The sequence below is a fragment of the Phasianus colchicus genome, chromosome 3 (assembly GCF_987193195.1).
Source record: "Phasianus colchicus chromosome 3, bPhaCol1.hap1.1, whole genome shotgun sequence".
Lineage (NCBI taxonomy): Eukaryota > Metazoa > Chordata > Aves > Galliformes > Phasianidae > Phasianus > Phasianus colchicus.
Window position 1 is genome coordinate 35515362 of NC_143438.1, and position 21648 is coordinate 35537009.

The window sequence follows — 21648 nt, forward strand, 5'->3', positions numbered from 1 at the left end:
ATGTAAGTTCACTAATAGAAAGCTATGTTAACACCTGAGAATGTTGTGCAAGTACTACAGATCATACATTGAGCTTACAGCACAGCAAATGTCATCTGTCATAGTATACATAAAATCTCTTTTCAATTTCCTTCAAAGAAAATGCATACATATTTGACTACAAGCTTCTGAAGACAAATAGTTTGTGTGCATTCGGGAGGCATCTTGCAGTCTGACAGTTATCTATAGCTTCTGTCTGAGCCCAGCACACGTCACTCCCATTCCTCCTACAGTCATTCCCATCCTCATGCTCTTTATGTGTGTCCCCTTGGCACAGCACAGGCAGAGCCAGGCTTTCCCTCTCACTGTTCCTCCCTTCCCGGTGTGCTCACGCAGCCCAGAGAAAAGCACTGAAAATATATCAAGTGCACATGAACGAGGAGGGCATCACCAGCACACAGAGCAGACCCCTGCTCCACACAGCAGGAATGGGCAGGGTGTGCTGTCTGCCCCATGCTGGGCACATGACTAAACCCAATTATTGAAGAGGCGTCAATCCTCATTTTCTGGAAGCCTGGTCTCATTTCTAAAAGCAATGAGCGCTCAGTGCTGCAGCTGAAGGCAGTGAGGACTGTGCTCTGAGCAGAAGAACACAAAGGACTGTGTTTTCTGAAAAATCAGGTCCTCAAGGCCTGGAATTGAGTAAATGGATATACATCTTTCAGATTTATCTGCTAATAGGACCATACGTCTTGGCATTATTACAGATTGCAATTCAGTGGTTTTGATGTACTTAGCTATTTTAGTTGCAACTATCACAGGAAAGGCTGTGACAGAATTAACAGCACTGTGTTCAGAACAGGATTTGAATTATATGTACTATGGCGCGGGGACCATGAGGCGAATGAGGATAACAAGAGCAAAATATTGAACTTCCACCTCACCAACCAACATTCATCATGGAGGCAGGTGTTCTGCAAAAGAGATGACTTGAGATCATAAGACAGTCTGAGGTTAAGTGTAGTGTGCGCCCCCATAGGTGAAAATTCACACCTCCTTTAACTCTCATATTTCCTAATTTGCCTTTTTTGAGATACGAGGATGTAAAATGTTAACTTTTTTTAAAAAAGCTTTGATGCATTTTTTTAAGTGGTTTTAAAAATTGTGCTGTTTTTAGATCTTCAAACATGCATTCCGCTACTTCAGGAAGAGTACGGGCTGTAATGCACTTAAAAGCACACACAAAAAGTCATATTGAGTATATGTCTGGTACAGTAATCCTACACAGCTAGTGTTGCCTCTTTCTATCAGGTCCTCCATTTGTCCTTGCCACAAGGCATCAGAGGAGTATACTGGGTTGCCACAGGAGCTGAAATACCCTTGGCATAATAAGGTACGAGCAGCAATGAACAATTTTGTTACAGCTGGGGCATTTAGGATATTGTCTGATCCATACAGATTATTTCATGATTAACAACACACTCGATCTCACATTGCAGTCTTGCCCCTAGTAGGAATATTAATGTACCATTTTTTAACCTCTAAACTCTCAGGTATACAGTATCTTTGAAATCTCCATCCCTCTGTTATGTTTGGTGGAAACAGAAAAGCAGATGCAGTGAAAGCATATCTATCATTTCCAGAGCAAATTTGACCAAGACCAGTAAGGTAGGTCAGTGAAATATTTCTGCCATGAATGTGTAGTGCAGCAGAACCTCATTTTAGCCGTCTTTAAACTAGGGCTAGCTCAAGTTCTCAGGGTAACCTTAGACTGACAACACAGAGCTCCATACAAGCTAACAACAGCATCGCTTTGAATGGGAACCATGACAACAGGCACACGTGGCCCTAAGTTGGCTGTTTTTTGCACTGTTTTTCCTCATGCCCACTCTCCTATTCACCCATAAGGTGGTACGTGTTCCAGCACACACATGCCACTGTGCTGGAGTCAATGAGACACATACTTTGAGCAATCTGGTCTACTGGGATGTGTCACTGCCTATAGTAGGAGGGTTGAAACTAGATGATCTTAAAGGTCCCTTCCAACCCAAATCATTCGATGATTCCATGCTGAACTAGTCACAAGTTGCAAGCCATGAACTCTGAAGCTATGTCAGTCCTCCAAACTCTTCTGTAAGTTTACCATTTTTCTTGGTGTTCCTTTCCCAGACATCTATTTTAACCCCTTGCTTGTCATTTTGTCAGACTCTGTAAGCCTGGGTTTTAGGGTTCTCTTTGAAATAAATGAAAAATTATCTTTTATAAGGCTATTTATGTTGTGCAGCCTGGCCATACTAGCAGCATGGTGGAATTTGGGAGCAAATATTAACAGTACAATGGGAAACACTGAGCTGTAGAAAGGAAGGCTACGTACAGACTGACTACTGACCAGGTGAAACAAGGAGCAATGCTGGGAACTATTCTTAGGAGTTTCCTACTGTAAAGCCAAAATTGCACTGTTTTAAATGGCATTTTAATCAGGAAAGGACCGTTTATCAAAATCAGAGAGTCTAAAAGGAGCCAAAAAGCTGATGATTCTTCTTGCCAGTGGGCCAAGATCTATTCCCAGGTCCTTCAGAGAAAACTTCCATACACCATAATGATACTCTAATTTCTCTGACTCCTCCCTTCCTTTTCATAAAGCACTTCTTAGAGGCTTTAGTTGCACTCCAGCACAGCACAGAAGTCAGAATACAGGACAGCTCAAAACCTGAATTTGGCTGTAGACAAAGATACAGTGTGGAAACAAAAAAGAGCATCCCAGACTCAGAAAAGAGCACTGCCCAAACTCAAGGGAGCTCCTGTGACACAGGAAGAAAAAGCATAGTGGAAGGTCCCCAGGAGAAGAAGCAGAAGTGGACTGGACCTAATGCTGACAAAATGTGACATCTTTATCATTATAAAGTTATTATGAAACGTGCGTGTGTAGGAGCGTGAGAGCAGGGAGAAAGATGACTTATAAACCTCGATGTAACATCAGCATGTTGGGGAGATGCAATCCCATTCTTTTCCTGGATTTGCTGTTCTTTGTTCCTCCTTCTCAGTCATTCAGTCTAACAAAAGAAGAAGCAGAGGATGAAGTGCCAAGCACCATGCAATAGAGGTTCAAAAGAGCTTAGATACATGAAGATTTGTAGGAAAGAAAAAAAGCCTTGAACTTTCAGGAAGGAAAAAGAAAGTGTTTTTATCAAACCTGAATACAGAAAAAGGGAGTGCAGAGAAAAGTTGAAATGAAACACGAAGTATTTTCTCCTAGAACTGAGTGAATTGTATTAGCTTGATGCTTAAACTGGCATCACTACTATTGTTACGGCTGCAATTCAGTCTTTTAAAACACCTTGCGAAGTGTTAAAAACAGTGAAGCATTTGAAAGAAGCAGGTCAGAGTTTAGACATACACACGGATAGCCAGGCTGACATTTGAGTCATCAAGATTTTGCTCAGTTCTGCCTTTTGTTTAATGAAGTACACGAAAATCAGAATGAAAACTCAGAAGTTCCAGTTCTTTGAGATATAAATTCTGAAGACAAAAGTCAAAATAAAAACGGATGTAGCTCTTTTTTTCTTTTTTTTTTTCTTTTTTTTTTTTCTTTTATTATTATTATAAAAGTAGCTGAACAAGTTATACTGGTTGAAAGGCTTGCTAGTTTGGTCTGCTATAGCAAGAGAGTAATAGGCACCACGGTCCAGATACATACTCAAATTCACTGCAGGTCCTTAACTATGGATATGTAAGTGTATAAGTGCATGATTTCCTCTCCAGGAACATGTGTTTCTCTTTTGTTATCAGTATAACATATCTGCTCTTATTCTCTTTCACACATCTCTGAACATACCTGCCTTTCTCTGTTAGATTGCTGGCACTTTGTGGCACTTTCTGTTGCAAATACTTTTCCAGTTTTAGAGATACATATTCACAGGGAAAAAAAATATATGCTTAAATACATTTTGAAATTCTCTGCAGTACAACTTCATCCTCTAATACTATTTATATCTGTTACTACTTTCAAGTAATCAATATAGACAAATTTGCTGTCATCAATATCTCCAGCAGAAGTATTTTCTACGTGCTCATTAATTTATTGTAATATATTTTTAGATATTTTAAAAGGTGTAAATTTAATTTTGTCAACCAACTAACGATTGCAACTGTTTCACTTTATATAATTTGCCCTCTTGCTTTCCAAATGCCCAGACTTTTTTTTTTTTCAAAATAAAAAGGAAAGCACTTTGTGGATATGTATTACTGTAACATAATTTGTCATGAGCACTTGCTACAATTGAGAACCACCTAACAACTAATAAGATGGCTACTTTAATTTTTAACGGTTCTCTTGAAAAGTAATAAGTGGGAATTTTTCATTAATTCAAAATTCTAAGGAATCCCCCAGTCTGTACAGCAGAGGAGAGGCTCTTGTATCTGCTATTAGAGCACACTTCCCCGCTCAGCCCCATCGATCTACCCCAAGATAGAAATATTTTGTTAATCATTACATCTTTGCAAATGGGCCTGAAAGGACCTCAAGAAATCCTGCAGAGCAGACTTCCTTGTTTTACACAGAATCAGCTGTTCCAAAGCCATTCCAAAGTTTCAGATCTGAGAAAGACCTTGTGAGCATGAAAGCCTTGTATGTTTTTACTCCAGTGAAATCAACTGAGTAAAAAAGCGTTACATCTTTCTCTGTCTTTTCTATTCTTGCAACGCAATTGCTAAACCCCTCTCAAGAGCAGCCTATGCTTACGAAACGTTACTAAGAAACCTAGAGATTAGCTATTGCTAAAATCACATTTTTTTTCTCTAAGCATATGCACCTAAACTTCCCTCGCTGTATAGTGAGACCATCATTTCTAGTCCTAGTTGACACAAATCTAACAGTTAAAGTTCAAATAACTTTGCAACCAACTCTGTATTTCTAAAGATTGCAACTTTTCATCTTTTTTCTTGTCATCTCTGGACTATGCAATTCCTTTAGAGTCTTATGTTTTCTAGTTATCTGATCATTCCTGTTGCTCTCCTCTGGACTCTTAATTTGGTCCGCATCTGTCTTCAAGCACCATGAACCCAAGTGAATATAATAATCCAGCTAAGGTCCTACCTGGGCTGAATAGGGGTAAGGTTTTTTCATAGGCCTATATATCTCGCCAATAACACTTTTGTTTTCAAACTCCACTGTTCCATCTAGTATTTTCACAACAGTGCAATGCCACCAACTGATGTCTAGTTTGTGATCCATCAAACTTCTACATTCTTTTCTCCTTAGCACATGTTGCCTAGTCAGCCATTCTCCATCCTGCACTTGAGTAAGTGATTGTTCCTGACTTCACAGCATTCCACCCTGCTTGGTTTTCTGGAGGTTGTTAGCTGGTCAAATCACTCCAAATTTGAGTATTGTCAAAAGCAAAGTACTCCAACCCCATTTCAGCCTGATGACACCTGCAGGCTGAGCGACCTCATGGCCTGGTCCATCGCTTGAGCCACTGAGGGGAGAAGGAACAGCTCTGAACCTCAAAGAGGTCTCTGTGGAATCTCAACCACTATGACTTGCTGCTCAGATACCTTGGTCTAATCCTAAATGACCATCTCTCTTCAACCACAGAACAAGCTTATCTAGAAATGGTCTGAAACAAGAAGAAAACACTATGTTTGTGAAAGATTCCTCATCTGTAGCTGCAGGGATGAAGAGTCAAACTGACTAGGAATGCTCAGGCACTAGAAAAACACACGTTGGAGGAGCAAATCCTTGTGAAAGACAATGAAGCCAAGAACAGCCCACTTTACAAACAAGGCTGCCACAGCTATGAGGTGAGAGCATAATATTTGGAGTTTCCACAAATGGAACAGCTTGAGAGACTGCTCGGGATCACGGCTCCTAGAAATCAGTGTACCACAAATGCAGCAAACTACTCCCAGGAAAGCAAGACAATGACCCCCAAACTGCCACATATTCAGCTTCACACTACCTCAGCTACAGTGTCACAAAAGAAGAAATCTGCTAACAATGGATTTTTACAATCCTAATGAGTGACAAAATTTGATTTTAAGTTAGCACATATTTTCAGCAACTTAAACCTATTGAAATAACCACTGTTTGGCATCAATACAAATAAAGTTTAAGAGTAAGGAATAAACATTTTATGTCTTTAATGCATGCAGATATTTCTACAGAATACAGAGCAATACCTCTGATGCACCAGGCACCACTGCAGTCACAGGATGACCCAAACACAACGACTGCAAATAATGTGTTTTGCAGCCTCAGCTGTAATAGGCTGCATCATCCAAATTATTTATTTGTTGTGAGCAAATGCAGCCTTGATTCAAAACTGTAGACAGCCTGGTCCAGCCCAAAGCAGCCTCATAATCCAAAAAGAACCTGTCTGCGTGCTAAATGGTTTGCTCCTACGTACACATGTTAAAGGCTCTCTACTGACACACATGCCTAAGGACTGCTGTCTGGCAGAATTTTGCACTGCCATCTTGCACTTGCCCTGCTGCTGCATCTACCGGAGAGAAAGACCCAGAATATGGTTTGAAAAAGAATAGTAAAAGAGGTACACTGGGTTTCTTGCTACTGTAGCTGCACACCTGTGCACTTAATGGTTGTAATTGAGTCAAGAGACACTACAATGCCTACGCTGAATTGAGTATATCACACGTTGGCACCAAGCCCCCCATGGTTCATAAGCATTAGTGGTGCATTTAATTGACATTACGTTTGCAGCACATTCATTTTGTCCATCCCACCTGCACAGTCCTGTAAGTCCATCCTCTGAAGTTCTGCAGTTACCCATGCAATATTCCCCATGTTCATGTGATTCACCAGCTACTATAAACACCTCAAGGATCACAGCTCTGAAGGCGAGTTGAACAAAATCCAAAGTGACTGCCAGCAGCTTGGTGGGACTTCTGGTGCAACAGAACAACACAAATATGCTCATGCTGAAGCATGAGTTTCTGCAGCGAAGACAATTCTTACTTTTCTTATCCGCATGCGGTGCTGCCCCATCCTGAATGCCTGCAAGTTCTTCCTTTGCTGCATGCTGTGGCTGTGTGGTGGGGATGGTGAAGACCACAAACACAGCAGCTGTGTGGGAGCATCCAGTCACTCATCTCACAGCCAGCACACGGAGCCCACAGTCTCATCGCTCTGCCAGCACAAGGCAGAAGCCCAGAGCTCATGCCACGCAGGTAGCCCCATGTATCAAGAGCCGGACCACGCTGTGCTGCTCGGGCAGATCACATTAGCAGCTGATGAATTGTGGTTACCTCAGCTATATAGCTTATTCCTCATGGGTAAGGCAACTCAAATTGGAAACATCACCACTCTTCAGCAGCAAGTTTGTTTGTGTGGACACGAGTCAAACTAGAAGCAATGTTTGAGTTGGGACTCTAGTTATTCCATAGTGAAGACAACCCCGTGTTATCCAAATTCATCCCCTCCCAGGGACTCAACTTTATTGGTTATTCAAACATACTGTAAAAAAAAACCTTGGCTGACACTTCCTACCCAAACTTGGCGTTTCCTTAAATTTTCCTCCAAAATCTGCTTTGTCCTAGCTGTCTCTGGGCACAAAGGGACACTCCCACATCCTTTACATTCCAATTGGGGCTAATTGAACTCACATGTCAGCGTGAGTCAGCAGTAATTACCAGGAATATTAAGGAAAGATTTGGCACCGAACTTTGGTTATTCAACAGCAGAGCCCCCATATTTTGTGGGGTCTCAGGTTAAACAGAACCCCATAAAAACACTACAGAAAAAGCCGTACCAAGTCCTTGGACTGGTTCAACTCCATATTCACAGTTCCTGATACTGGAACAGCTCCTACTGCATTTGAGATACACCTACAGAAAGGCAAACCTAATGGAAAAATCATTTCTGATTACTAAATCCTCCCCGGTAGAGTTCAAATCTGTTTATACGCTGAACCCGATGAATCAATATCAGAACGGCTGGCTGCTTTCTGCAGGCATCCCCACTGCACACAGGGCCTAGCAATGCATTTCCTCATCACGGCTCCTGGGCAGAAATCTGAATCGATGGAAAGCCGAGGTAATGATGAACCTCCCCCTTCCATGGCTCATTTGGACTAAAAATACCAAACCCAGGTTTTCTACATACAGGCATTCGTACCTTCCCTCTATACCCCATCGGCACGCATCTCCAAAGCGTGCTCAGGCTGAGGGTGAGGGGTTTACACGCTGTCCCAAGACAGCCTTCAGGAGCCAGTCCTCTCCTCCAGCCCACATATCGCCCAAACACACTCCTACAGCCGGCTACCAAGTGCACTGCACAGTCACCAGCCCAAAATCATGGAGACACAGAGAGCAGCAAGGGCTGTCAGCCTTACCGACACTGAGAAAGTCACAAACATCAACCAGCAACACCTTCTCTTTCTCAATATCCACGTTATTTAGGTACTTCATTTTGTTTTCAAGGAAATACATTCTTGCTCCTGGTTGCAAATTAACAGAGTGTCCTGCAAGTGGGTCTGATCTCGTCGGTCGCTACATGCTTTGCCTAAGCGCAATGCTGTAAGTCTTAGCCCCGAATAGAAACGCTCCACGGTTCCTAAAGGAGAACTGTTTTATTTTAGCTAGTGCAAACATATGTGCATCAACACTCTTCTCGACAGACGACTCCTGAGCCCAAACAGATCGGTTTTATTTAAATCCCGTCCCGCTCGTCTTTTAGAAGCTTCCAACTACCAAACAGCGTCAAGCATTTCCATGGGTTTTTCTCTTGGGTTGTTTTTTTGGTCTTTAGTCCATCTCCTAAAAACTCACCAAATGACGCACGAACACTGCGCTCATCTTCAGAAAGAACAAGTGTTTGATGTGATGTTACTTGGTTTTACGGTACCTCTGCTTTTTCTCCAACAAATACACAAAGCTACAAATTCACCCGAAGACGCACAAAATTCTCGCTCACCAAACAAACTAATGCAAACTCAGAAAAAGCACACGCTTCACCCTTCCCACACCGCTTTCGTACATCAAACCGAAACACCGAGAGAACCTTAAGTTCTTCAGCTGCACGCCACCGAAAGGACACATTTTCAGCGGACGCGCCGCCCGACCCTCGAGCTCTGCGCCAGGTAAGCGAGCTGGGGCTCGGGGCGGCTCCGGGAAACTTTCCTTCTCTTGCCCTCCCCCGAACCGCTCTCGAAGCAGCGGTTCAAGGAACGAAGGAGCCGGGACCGACCCCGAGTTTCAGCGTTCGGGACGCCGAAGCGGCTCCCGGGGCATCCCCGCCGCGGGGCCGCGAGCAGCGGGCACCTCCCGGGGCGTCGGCGCGGGAGGTGCGCGGCCGCACGGCGCTCGCTGGGGAGGAACAGCCGCGAGCGTCCCGCGGGGAGCGCCGGCACCCCGGGACGGGGCCGGGGAACGCGCGTCGCCCCGGCGCCCCGCGAAGCCTCGCCCGCCCCACGCGAGCCGCCCGGCCGCCGTCACTTACCCCGCGTCCCCGGCGCCGGTCGGGGTGCAAAGTTTCGCCGGAGCGGTGCGGAGCGGAGCGGAGCGGTCGAGGAGCGGCGGCGGTGCCGGGGCGGAGGTGCGGCGCCGCGGCGGGGCCGGAGGGCGCCGGGGGTGGGGAGGATGCTCGGCCGCCGCACGCCTCGTGATCCAGGTGGCGGGCTGGCGGCGGAGTGACACGGCGAGCCGACGGCTCCGCGCTCGCACGCGATCCCCAGCCCGCCGCCTCGCGGCCCTACGGCAGAGGGCGCTGCGGCGGCACCGGAGGAGGGCGGCGGGTCGGGGCCGCGCGTCGGGACGGGTGAGCAACGGGCCGGCTGCCGGCGCGCTCGGCCGGCCCTCGCCTCCCCTGCCGCGTCCCCGGCAGGCCTGGCTGCGGTGCGGAGCCGCCGGCAGCGGCTCCCATCCCCGCAGTGCTGGGGAGGCGGGCGCTGCGAGGTACCACCGTGTTCATCAGCGCTGCCCTGCACTGGCCGCCACACGTAGCTTGATGGTCGCACAGGCCGCACTCGGCTGAGATCTACGGCCTCGGGCAGTCCTGCTGGAGAATCCCATTGTGAAAATAAAGGTGGCATGAATAGGAAAGCAGCAAACTCCACTTTTGCAAATCAGTGTTTCACCCGTGAGAAGCTTTGCTTCTTTTTACTTCTTGGCCTCCCATGCAAATGCAGTGCCCAGACATGGGAAAGGAAGGAAGGAAGGAAGGGAAAGAACCAAGAACCTGAGCCCGTGGCAGCAAGGCATGGCTGCAGCTGCGTGGCTCCCAGCTTCCCAAGCAGTGCAGGCCATAACACCTCGTGTCTCGACATCACTGCTAGTTTTGGCTTGGCCACTGATTTGTGGTTAACAGGAAGACCTCACTTTACCAAATGTCTCCCCATACAATGTCTCCAGTCCTCTTTACCCTTGTTCTCCAAGATGAGGGGAAGCCCAGACCCCAACACTCCTGTCCTGTCTGTAGAGATTGAGCAGCCCAGCTTGCAGGGAAACTATTGTTCCAGCAAAATAGAACCAGTCAGCGCTGTTGATTGCTCTGTTACTTCTTCCCAGACAGAGCCTTGGCTATAAAAATAGATGCAATAATCCACATGGACAGTCGCAATTGTAAACGACATTCAGAAAGCAAAAACGGAATTCATAGTTTGACACAGACATATCCCCAATCCGTCAGGATGTGACACATTGGCAACACATCTGTGCCAAACTATGAATTCCATTATTTACTTTTCATCTGGACGCTATTTATGATTGTAACCTTCACAGTAAATTAGTGTATCTATTTTATATCAGGCATTTTCTGAGAGGTGTTTGTGTTGTCTGCACTTATATACTCACAGAATTGATGGAAGTTGTACCAATTCAGGCCACCATAAATCTTCGGGAACTGCAGCCCGTACTTATGCGAGGAGGGTTTGCCAGCATAACTCTACCAGCAAAATCCTATCTGGCAGAGACAAGGCCTATGTTTGGAAAGAGAAATCAAAGGCCATCATCACTGAATAGCTCTCCACTAGATGGAACAATGGTGCTTCTGCTGCCAGGCCATGGACGCTGAATGATTTACCCAACAGAGAATTGGGGTGGAGGTGGAGCCCAGAAGGCACTGGGCAATGATGACGCTGTCATGTGACAACTATTGTTCACAGCTTCTCCTCGTCAGCACGGGGACATGGAGGAGAGCCTTGGAGATAAGAAGCAGCATTCTGGTGGACATGCGAAGGCACACGAAGACACATCCTGAGCTCTTTGACCAGACGTAAACCGGCTCTGCCTCAGGAGTGATGTCACCAAGCACAGTTTTGGGTGCCACAGTGTAAGACATAAAACTATTAGAAAGCACCTAAAGGAGGGCTACAAAAATGGGGAAGGGTCTGGAGGGCAAGAGTATATGAGGATATATATGAGGAGAGGCCCCTGTGTTGGCTCGGCGCAGAGCAGAGGCGCTGAGGGGAGGCCTGATGGCGGCTGCAGCTCCTCACAGGGAGCGGAGGGGCAGCGCTGAGCTCTGCTCTGTGTGACAGCGACAGGGCCCGAGGGAACGGCATGGAGCTGTGTCAGGGGAGGGCAGCTGGGTTAGGGAAAGGTCTGCACCAGAGGGCGGTGGGCATGGAACGGGCTGCACGGGGCTGTGGGCACGGCCCTGAGGGCTGGAGTTCATGGAGTGTCTGGATGACACTTTCAGACACAAGGTTTGAATTTGGGTGGTGCTGTTGTGAGGCCAGGAGTTGGACTCAGTGATCCTTGTGGGTCACTTCCAGCTGAGGATATTCTACAATTTAATGATTCTGTGGTGTTCAGGCCACTCTGCCAAATCTTTTAAAAAGTTTGTTGGACTGGGAATGGCACTGAGCTCACATGTATCCAGCTGGAAATCAGATTCTTTTGCACCTGTCTGCATCGATATGTCTGAAGTTGACATTTTGGATATTTTATGGGAGCTTTTCCACACATAGATGGATGACCCAGCCCACAGAAAGAATACTCCTACTGTGTTTCCTTTGCTCCCTGATTTTTAAATTTTGTTAAAAGTAATTACATTTGCCAGGCAAGAATTGTTTTTCATAATTTGACTGTTTATACTTATACCAGTTATGTGCAGATCTTTTTTATACAAGTTAAGTGTACTGAACAACTGCCAGATAGTTCTGCTTTTCTTTTTGAGTTTTAATTGCTTACTTGACCAGTATCTATTTTTAAAATGGAGCTGTAAATGGAGCAGCGAATTCTATCACTAACTGTGGAGGCAGGGGTCAGCATTCTTCTTGCCCCCCCCGTCTACTCACTCCTGCAGGGAACAAGTATGGTTCTGAGCCTGGGCTGTCACAGCATCATTATTTAAATTTCCACATGCATCAAGATGCTTTGCAGGACTGGAAGTTGATCTCAGCATTTTGTTGGACTGACACCAAGGTTATCAGGATATACTGATATTCCATTAAGTTGAGGGAGGGAATATTTAGGTTGGACATCAGGGGGAAGTTCTTTACAGAGAGAGTGGTGAGGTGCTGGAACAGGCTGCCCAGAGAGGTTGTGGATGCCCCATCTGGAGGTGTTCAAGGCCAGATTGGATGGGGCCCTGGGCAGCCTGGTCTAGTATTAAATGTGGAGGTTGGTGGCCCTGCCTGTGGTGGGGGGGTTGGAGTTTCATGATCCTTGAGGTCCCTTCCAACCCTGGCCATTCCGTGATTCTGTGTGATTCTGTGATTATCAGTGTTTGTTAGTTCATGTGCACAAATGTGAATGTATAGGTAGAGACAAAGAAACTGCAGTTGCTGCAGAGGCTGGGGGGCTGAACTGAAGCCCAAGAACGGGAACCCAAAGGCTGCAGAGTCCTGATGGGTGGCTTTCAAATCCTGCATCCTCTTGGCAAATCTTTGCCCATGTGCACACACAGATACATTAAAAGCAGACAATTTGAAAGGTTTTTCTCCCCAGGCTCCCTCGACTTGGTGGAAGATGCAAATATGCACCTTGGAAGTGTTCAAGGCCAGGCTGCCTACAGCAGGGGGCTAGAACTAGGTGATCTTAAAGGTCCCTTCCAACCCAAACCATTCTATGATTCTATGATTCTGTGTTCATTCAAAATGCCAGTCTAAGTACTGAGCCTAGATTCCCTTCCACACCTTCGTTTTCAGCATCATATGGTATTGATTTCTCACACAACCCAACTTCACTTCTGGAAAATAATTACAGATCCTAGCCTTAATCTGCTTTCTTTGGACATCATTATTTCAAGCCCCTACATCCTCAGAACATTCATTTTATCTTTAGTATTATTGCTTTTCAAATGCAATTTGCTTCTGAACAGTATCCTTATGCTCATTTTTTAGTATTTTCCATTATTTTTAGACTACTGGGAAGAGAGGTGATCTTGTGCAGGAGACTAGCAGGGAGCTGGAAACCAATATAATTTTCTTCTTGGTGCTTTAAATGACAAACGCTATTGGAAAAAAAGAGACAGACATTCTTAATATTCTCATAAACACAAGCATTTCCTCACGAAGCCACACTGGTTGTTTCTTATTCTTTCCATACTGCTTTTATAAACTCTTAAAGTAGAACGTAATTGAAATACAGTAGGTCTCCAGAGTGACAGATCGAGCAATTTCAAATGACCTTATTTTCTTTGAACAGAGCATTCAGACCTATCATATTCTACTTAAAAAAAAAAAAAAAAAAAAAAATTGTTAAACTGAGAGCAGTCCTTACTCCATATTTAGTCTTCAATTTAATCAGCTGTCCATAAGAAAAGCAGAAGTCAAATCACAGCTTATAGGAGCATCTTGATGGCGAGTTGATAGTTTTTCTAATTTTTAACAGTGTGTTTAATTGACAAGAGATACCTCTTTGCATACTCCTAAGGGCAGTTTGTTAACCTCATCCAACTGTCTGACAATGACAGCTGAAATTTCATCATCTGAGAGCTGCTTTTGCTTCCATTTTCCTACTCCTTAGGGCTATAGATGGGTAGGGCTGATGCACTGGTGGTTTTTGGTAAAGGCTTCTGAATGCTGCAGAAAAGGAAAGAGGAACTGCTCTGCTGCTGCCCACATATGAGGACTGCTGCTTGCTGTCTTGCTGGTAGGGATGCCAGTACAGAAACTGCCTCTGCAAATAGCAAAGGCAAAGCAAGATGCATAAACTGGGCAATGGCACCTCAGCAGTGGAAGCAACCTCAGTGCTGAATCTCCATCACTTTTGTCTAAAAGCTCACAAGAAGAAGAATGATACTAAGATGCTTTTTCCATTTTTCTGTGATGCTTTTTGCACACTGCTGTGTGTTCTGGTTCTGTTTTTAGCAATTCCCCTGGCCTTTCTTATCTAGAATTAAAAATGAACTTGTGAATTATGGCAAAAAGCAAGGAGGAGTGTTTATCATACTTAGAGAGGGACTGGGGAAAATAAAAAAAGGAAGAAAGAATGTTTAGAATTCAAAATCCTAACTGTATTTTCCCAACCTAAGTAATCAGAAAGAAATTACTACAAAAATATATTTTAAACAGCACATTATAAGATACCACATGTGATTTGTTGTCTTATTCGTTTCTTGTTAGAAGTCATACAGACAGCTAAACAGGATTGGTTTCCGTAAGTATTAACAAAGGGGGCTAAAGCAATGGGGAAATGGCAAAACAAAGCCCTTACAGGTTATTAAAGTCTTTAAAAATCAATAATTAACTACATAATGTCAGTGAATATTCAAGTCATTTCACTCCATATGGTCCATCTTCTCTCAGACAAGTCAGCTGCTAAAAACAAGCAGTAAGTCATCCCCATTCTTTTAATACTGTAAAAAATATTTGTTTTTATAACCAAATTGATTTAAGACTTAGTGCAGCCACAAAACATTCTAAACAGATGTCTAACTGAAAGACACTGGCATACTTTCTTACTCCGTAGTTATGGAAATTTGAGGTGCATGGAACCTGAAACTTCAATTTTTAAGCTCAAAGAAAAATGTATACATATACATTAAAAAACACGTTATAATAAATATCTGTTTGTTTTAACAGTTGACTTCAGAGAATAGAAAACATGCTCATTATACAGATCTGTGACTGGATTAAAAGCTGTGCTAACAGAAAAGTTGTTCTATTACTTATGATTTATGTGAGAGGAAAAATCACCGTATGAATATGTGGATTTCTATTTACAGCTGTAGATGGCATAGAAAAGAGAGAGACTTTATTGACGCATAGATGAAGAATCTGAAGTGTAGCACAGCCTTTTTCTAATTGTTTATTTGAGCACAGCACTTTCTAGTTGAAGTATTAGAAATGTTTCATCCACAGCAACAGAGGAGCACCAAACATTTCTGTCTTTGACCTTGAGCACAGAGTTATTCAGTAGGAGAACTATATTCTCTTTCAGAAGGTTGCCTGCTGCTTTCCTCTGCACGGTGCATAGTGCCCAACTTTTCATGTCTTTTGGATGTCCTGATGAATTTTAAACTTTGCAGAAAAGCACTTGCCAGTTGTGGATTACTGTATGAGTGCACATGGCAAGGAATAGAAGAAAGGCTCCGGTCACTATTTTGTCATTTATTTTTTTTTTTTAATTTATAATGTCAAATACTGTAAACTTTAATCTGTTGTCTGGGTTGAGTGCCTGAACCTGCCAGGTTCCTAGTGGGGATCTGTAGGAAGAAACAAGCTATGTCTGGCTAATTGTACAGAGAATGAGGGTTCTGCACAATTCAACAGTTTCTTTCCTTTCTCACAACAGAGGATGAAGTATTGAGAAGAGGCAGTACTGTCTCTGCTTTCTCACAAGAAATAGTTTGGCAGTAGATGTTTCATGGACATAAACTCAAATTTAAAATATAAAAGGTAGATGTTAACCAAATACTATGCACTGCACTAACAGTAAAAGTTCGAATTAAGGAAATGGGAAAATATGAGATAATAACTTGAATAAAAAGAAGCCAAAGCTACTGTGAGTAGACAGCCTTCCTCAGAGTTGCTGCAAGATTCATGCAACCCAACTTTTGAGACCTATGGGCATTTTGCTCCCCTAATCAGGGAAGAACAGCTTGGGAGCTGGTAGTGATTTAATCACTGATGTGCAAATAGAAATAAGGTTTGTCAGTCCTCTGATTTCTCTGTCAATAAAGGAGGAGTTTTGGCAGAGCCTGCCCTCACAGAGTTTGGCTGTTCACCTTCACAACTTGCCATCACACTTCTCTATGGTTATCTGGCATTTTTACCAGCTGTATCCCATTCAGCAACCTCAGGTGCCCCTTCTGTTAAGTCCTCAAGCAAGTTTAACAAAGTTTAACACTTTCAGTTTGCTCTCTGTCCTTCTTAGCCTTTCATTCTTCACGTCTTCCTTTGTCTTTTCCTTGCCTTAGAGACACCTCTGAGAAATGTTGCTGTTTATCAAAGAGGCCTCATTTTCTCACAAATAAGTAAGAAGTTTTGTCTTCTTTTAAAACTCAGCAGAATGGTAAATTTCATTCAGTCACAGAGCTGTAGTTCTCAGTACAAAGCTCAATGGAGAAGACAACAGCCAAAGTATTGCTTCATCATGTCTTCCCTGTGATTTACAAAGATTTGACATAGTGCTTGATAACTTTACTATTAAAGAAAATGTTCTGCCAAGATACATACTGAAAATTCACATTGTTTTTCTGAATTAATTTCCTTTGTCATCAAAATCTAATATGTACTTTGTAGGCAAGTGCTTAGCAATGCCGCTCTATTCTGAATGTTTCTATGAGGAGATCTGGGATGCAATCAAGGTGGCCTAGGAAAGCCAGGTACACAGAACTGGGAGAGAAGGAACAGACAGATCAGGAAGCTAAAACAGGAAAGATACAGAACTGCAGGAATCAACTTGGCTGAGTTCATGGAGTGAGGGGGAGTAGGATGGATTTTTGCTTTAGATATTGAATACTTCTAGATTTTATGGCTAACTGCAGAACACATTTAATATGTTTAATTAAGGAATTATTTTAATTCCTTGATAGACACATTAGATACTTTAGCCAAATTTTAGCACCTTTTGCAGATCTCTTGTTCAGTGCATCTTTAGGGTTGATACAATGAGTCAGCTGAACTGGATGGTGCATTTGTTTCTCAAACTCTAATCACCTTGTCCCTTGGTTTCCCAGGTACTCGGTTTGAGCTGGGGTGGATTGTTATCCTTTCTCTAAGCTCATAAAAGGCAGAAAATTAACTACAGGGGAAAAAAAAAAAAAGATACACAAACAAGAAAGAAACCAAACTGAGATGATATATGTAGCCGTCCGGGCAAGAGCTTGCATACAGTTATTTTCACCAGTGTGTTAATGCGATATTTCAACAACAACAACCACCAAAAAAAAAAAAAAAAAAAAAAAAAAAACCACCAAAAAAAACCATCGTCTCTTGAGCGCAAGAAGGAACATCAAGCCTTTCCCTTTGGGAGTCCTTGCAACTTTTCTGGAACTTAAATTCAGCATACCAACCTCAGGCAACGAGCAATTTTGCCATTTTCTCTGAAGCATTGCTGACAGAGCAAGTGTCCTCAAGGGAAGTAGGCTGGATGGTGGTGAGCAAGAGGAAGGGGTGCAACTTTTGCAGTCTTTTCAGGCTTCAAGCTCTCTGGTGCACTTTCTCAGGAGGAGTCATCAATCTTGTTTCTTTGGAACTTGTCCTCTGTCATCAACCTCTCTTCTGCTGGCCATGCCTAACTAAGTGTGTGGGTCTGAATGGGTGTACCCTGCCAAGAATTCTGTCCAATTTCAGAGCTGGGAGACACAACAGGAGACTTGCCAAGAGTGCTGTTTGACTCCTGTGCTCTTGTTGGCCACTTTCAAATCCTTGATCTTTATTCCATTTTAGATGGTGTCACATCTTCAGCCCTGCCCGACTCCTACAGTGGATGTACTGCCAAGGGCATCAGCTTCCATCTCAAGATAGGACTCTGCATCTTCACTTTACCACAGAGGCAGGCATCAGTTGAAGTGTGATGTCCAATGCTGAAAAAATGTCAGCTATCTTTGCGAGAGTGTGTCTGCTGAGTGCTAGAGCATGCAGGTGCAACAAGCAAATTAGCTCTACCAAAACATTAATGCAAGCATTTGCTTACTTTTACCTTGGGAGTAATATTGTCCTTCACATTTCTTACATCACCTCCCATTCCTCCTGTGAAGGGCAGCAAAAATAGGCACTGTCCAGAAGTAACAGGCATTTGCAGAAACAATCCTTTCCAAACTGGCTAGCCAGAACTTGAGTATTCTGCTGGAACTGCCCGTAGGAATAGGGTAGGTCTGCATTTCCTCTGAGGCAGAAAATCACCCTGATCAGCAAGTGGGCTCCAGTCCTGGATGCGTAGGCAAGAGCAGAATTGGACAGATTGTAGCTAGCTCCCTCTGTCTTTCATAGCCATTGGAGAATTACATTAGAACTTGCCAGCAGCACTGGAGTGTAAGAATCTCATCTGCACTTCACCAAGACTTTACTAGTTAAAATTTTCTTGCACCATTTTTCTTCAGGAGTTTTCTTTGTGTTACTTTTTGCAAATAGAGAGTCTTTCTGAGTGCCCAGATGTGCAGATAAATTTTCCTGGTTTTAGGATGGGGAGATCAAGGCATCTCTCTGAAGCATTTTGGCACCCATGTCTGGAAATTGAATCCAGTTCCTTTTACACTTAAGGAACTTAACTGCCTGGCAAAAAGGTTTATATAAAAAGCTGGTTGGTGATGCAGATTTTAATATTGAGTCATGGATTTATACCAATGGTGAGAAGCATGCAGTAATGCAATTTTTCACAAACTAGATCATCCATTTGCAACTTTTCAAACTTTTCTTATGTTGTTCTACTGCCTGCACTCTAAAAAGGCTCATCCTGTAGGTTTAAGGACAGAAAAAGACACATGCGGGCTCTGGTTTTGTTTTAGGCTCTTAGGCTAGTATTAGAAGATCACGCTAAGTGGTTACAGTACTGTCACAGTGACTTATGTTTCTCACATATTCTAGGCAACAGAATCAAGAGAAACAGATTTCTCACTAATGGGCAAAATGATATAGTGCATCCCATTTTGCTCTTCCCAACCCATTCCAACATGGTCTGCTGATGTTATTCACATTCTTATAACTTTTGGGCACAGATATAGTTAGTGAGGGATAGCAAACAATGCTGTTTTTCATCTTTCTTTCTAGTGTCTTCTACTGTCCTTTTTTTTTTTTTTTTTTGTCACTTTTTGCAACTGTTGGCTGGGGGAAATATGCTCCTAAAAATTTCAGTTAAATTTGAACCTGAATTTGGCTCAGATGCCTGAAGTTGAGCAGTCACATTTAAGATTCTTATTTTTTGACCAACACTTGGAATGGCAGGTGAGTTTCCTCAGTGCACCAGTAAAGTACGGTTCCAGAGTAACCTTTTCTCCCTGAAAGCTCAGAAGTGCAGGTATATTTTAACATGACTGGAGAAAACTCGTTAAGAAACATGAACTATTGAAAGGAGAAAGTGGCATCTCTTGTACCCAGCTACCAGTAGTTTCCCAATAGGTACTGCACCAAACAAATGGAGAGAGGTAAGAATACTTACAAATCCAAAAAGAGCAATTCATGATTGTGTTATATCATGTGTCATGCTGTTCTCTTTCAGCTGTGAATGTCAGCAAAGGGACAGGTTCTTTTCACATTTGAACCTCCCTGGTGGCTGATGGAAGTGTGCATCCACTTTCTAAACTCCTGGTCCATAACATGCATCACTTTTGCCTGTAGATTCTCCCTACTGTTCTTACAATTCACCATCTTTCTTCTTCCCTAGGTGACAAGGGAGGGGGGAGGATTAAAGAAGTGAAAGCTTGGAGCAGAGTAAGGAAGAATGTAGTGGAAAGAAAGTACTCACAGCTCTTTAGAAGACAAGTGATCAGAGCTGTTTTGTTTTAGAGCCATCCTTTATCACTTTATTTGCTGTGGCTGGGCTTATCAACTCTACAGGTGAGGTGCTGGGTCTAATGAGTTTATTCTGTTAAGGTCTGATACTGTCGCTTGTGTGGATGAGCAAAGAGATGATGAGAAAACTCAGACAGAATAACGAAGTATACAGAATATGGAAAGGGGAACAGGACACTTGGGACAAATATAAGAATGCTGTCAGAGTATGCATGGATGTGATAAGAACAACCATTTGGAATTCATCTGGCAAGGGGTATAAAGGACAACAAGAATGACTTCTTCAAATATATCAGGGGCAAAAGGAAGACTAGCAAAAATGTGGGCCTGCTACTGAATGGGGCAGGGTCCTGCATCTGGCAAGGAACAACCCCATGCAGCAGTAAAGGATGGGGGCTGACCTACCAGAAAGCAGCCCTACAGAGAAAGACTTGGGAGTCCTTGTAGACTGAGTATGAGCCAACAGTGTGCCCTTTGTGGCCAAGAAGACCGATGGTATCCTGGGCTGCATTAGGAAGAGTGTTGCCAGCATGTCTAGGGAGGATCTTCTCCTCTACTCAGCCCTGGTTAAGCAACATCTGGAATACTGTATGCAGTTTTGGGTTCAGTAGTACAAGAAAGACAGGGAAGGGAGCTCCTAGAGTGAGTCCAGCAAGGGGCTACAAAGATGCTTAAGGGATGCTGGAACATCTCTCCCATGGGCAAAGTCTGAGGGTATCTTATTGTGTACAAATATCTTAAGGGAGGGTATCAATAGAATGGGGTCAGGCTGTTTTCTGTGGTGCCTGGCAAAGGATGAGGTAACAGGCTCAAACTGAAACACAGGAAGTTTTATCTGCCTATGAGAAAAAACTTCTTTATTTTGAGAGTGACTGAATACCGGAACAGGCTGCCCAGAGAGGTTGTGGAGTCTCCCTCTCTGGAGATATTCAAAACCCACATGGGCATGATCCAAGTGCTCTAGGTGACTGCTTGAAGCAAGGAGGTTGGATCACTGTTCTATGATTCTATGAGTAGATGATCCCAAGTGGTCCCTCCCACCGTCAACAAACTGTGATAGATAAATACCAGAAGAACACTGAACTGAAGAATAAAGGGTACTACTCTGTCAGACTCGAGAAATTCCATGGCTACTATAGTGTTCAAATGTTTCAATCACCTATTAAAAACTTTTCCATTATTATTTTCTACCTACTCAATTTTTTCTCATCCTTTTCCCAGCAGAGGCTAGTAATGATTACACCATATCATTCCAATTTGTAGGATTTAATATGCTTCTTCTAAAAAAAAGAGGAAAACTGAAAAAATAATCATTTCCTTTTTTAATTTGACAGACATCATTGTTTTTAAAACTCTGTTAGCCTACGCTGATTTGCTTTTGGGGGTCTTTTTACTGGAAGTATTGTGTTTTAAAACTAGGCAGTGCTTGATTTCTGTAGTTATTGTAGTTTCTTATTTAAAACCAATGTTCTCATGTGGCAAAATGGGCAGCATGATGTTTGTCCATCACAGCTCAGTTCTTCAGTGGAAATGTAGATAAAGCAGGAATAACACAGCAGTTAATTATCATTCCCTCGAGGAAAAGTGAGCAGTGGAACATCAATGTTCAAAATGTTCAAAAAATCTAATCAATACATAAATTAATATTCAGTTGTACATTTAATAAAGCAATATGAAGTTATTCAGACCATACTTCGCAGCTTTCTAAAGTATCCAGTTCAACCACGCTAAAATCTTGGCAAAGAGGGCAGAGTATGTGTTTATGCCAAGACAGCTTAACTTTGTATGCCATTACTCTCTCTTCAAAGGT

General features: G+C 43.3%; 1 protein-coding gene across 1 annotated transcript in view; it reads right to left on the reverse strand.

Annotated features, from left to right (window-relative positions):
- Positions 1-9886, reverse strand: part of AHRR (aryl hydrocarbon receptor repressor) — an 86665-nt gene extending 76779 nt beyond the window's left edge. The window contains exon 1 of the mRNA XM_031589104.2: positions 9437-9886. The gene's annotated coding sequence lies outside the window, so the exon portion shown is untranslated. The remainder of the gene's footprint in view (positions 1-9436) is intronic.
- Between the last annotated feature and the right edge of the window lie 11762 nt (positions 9887-21648).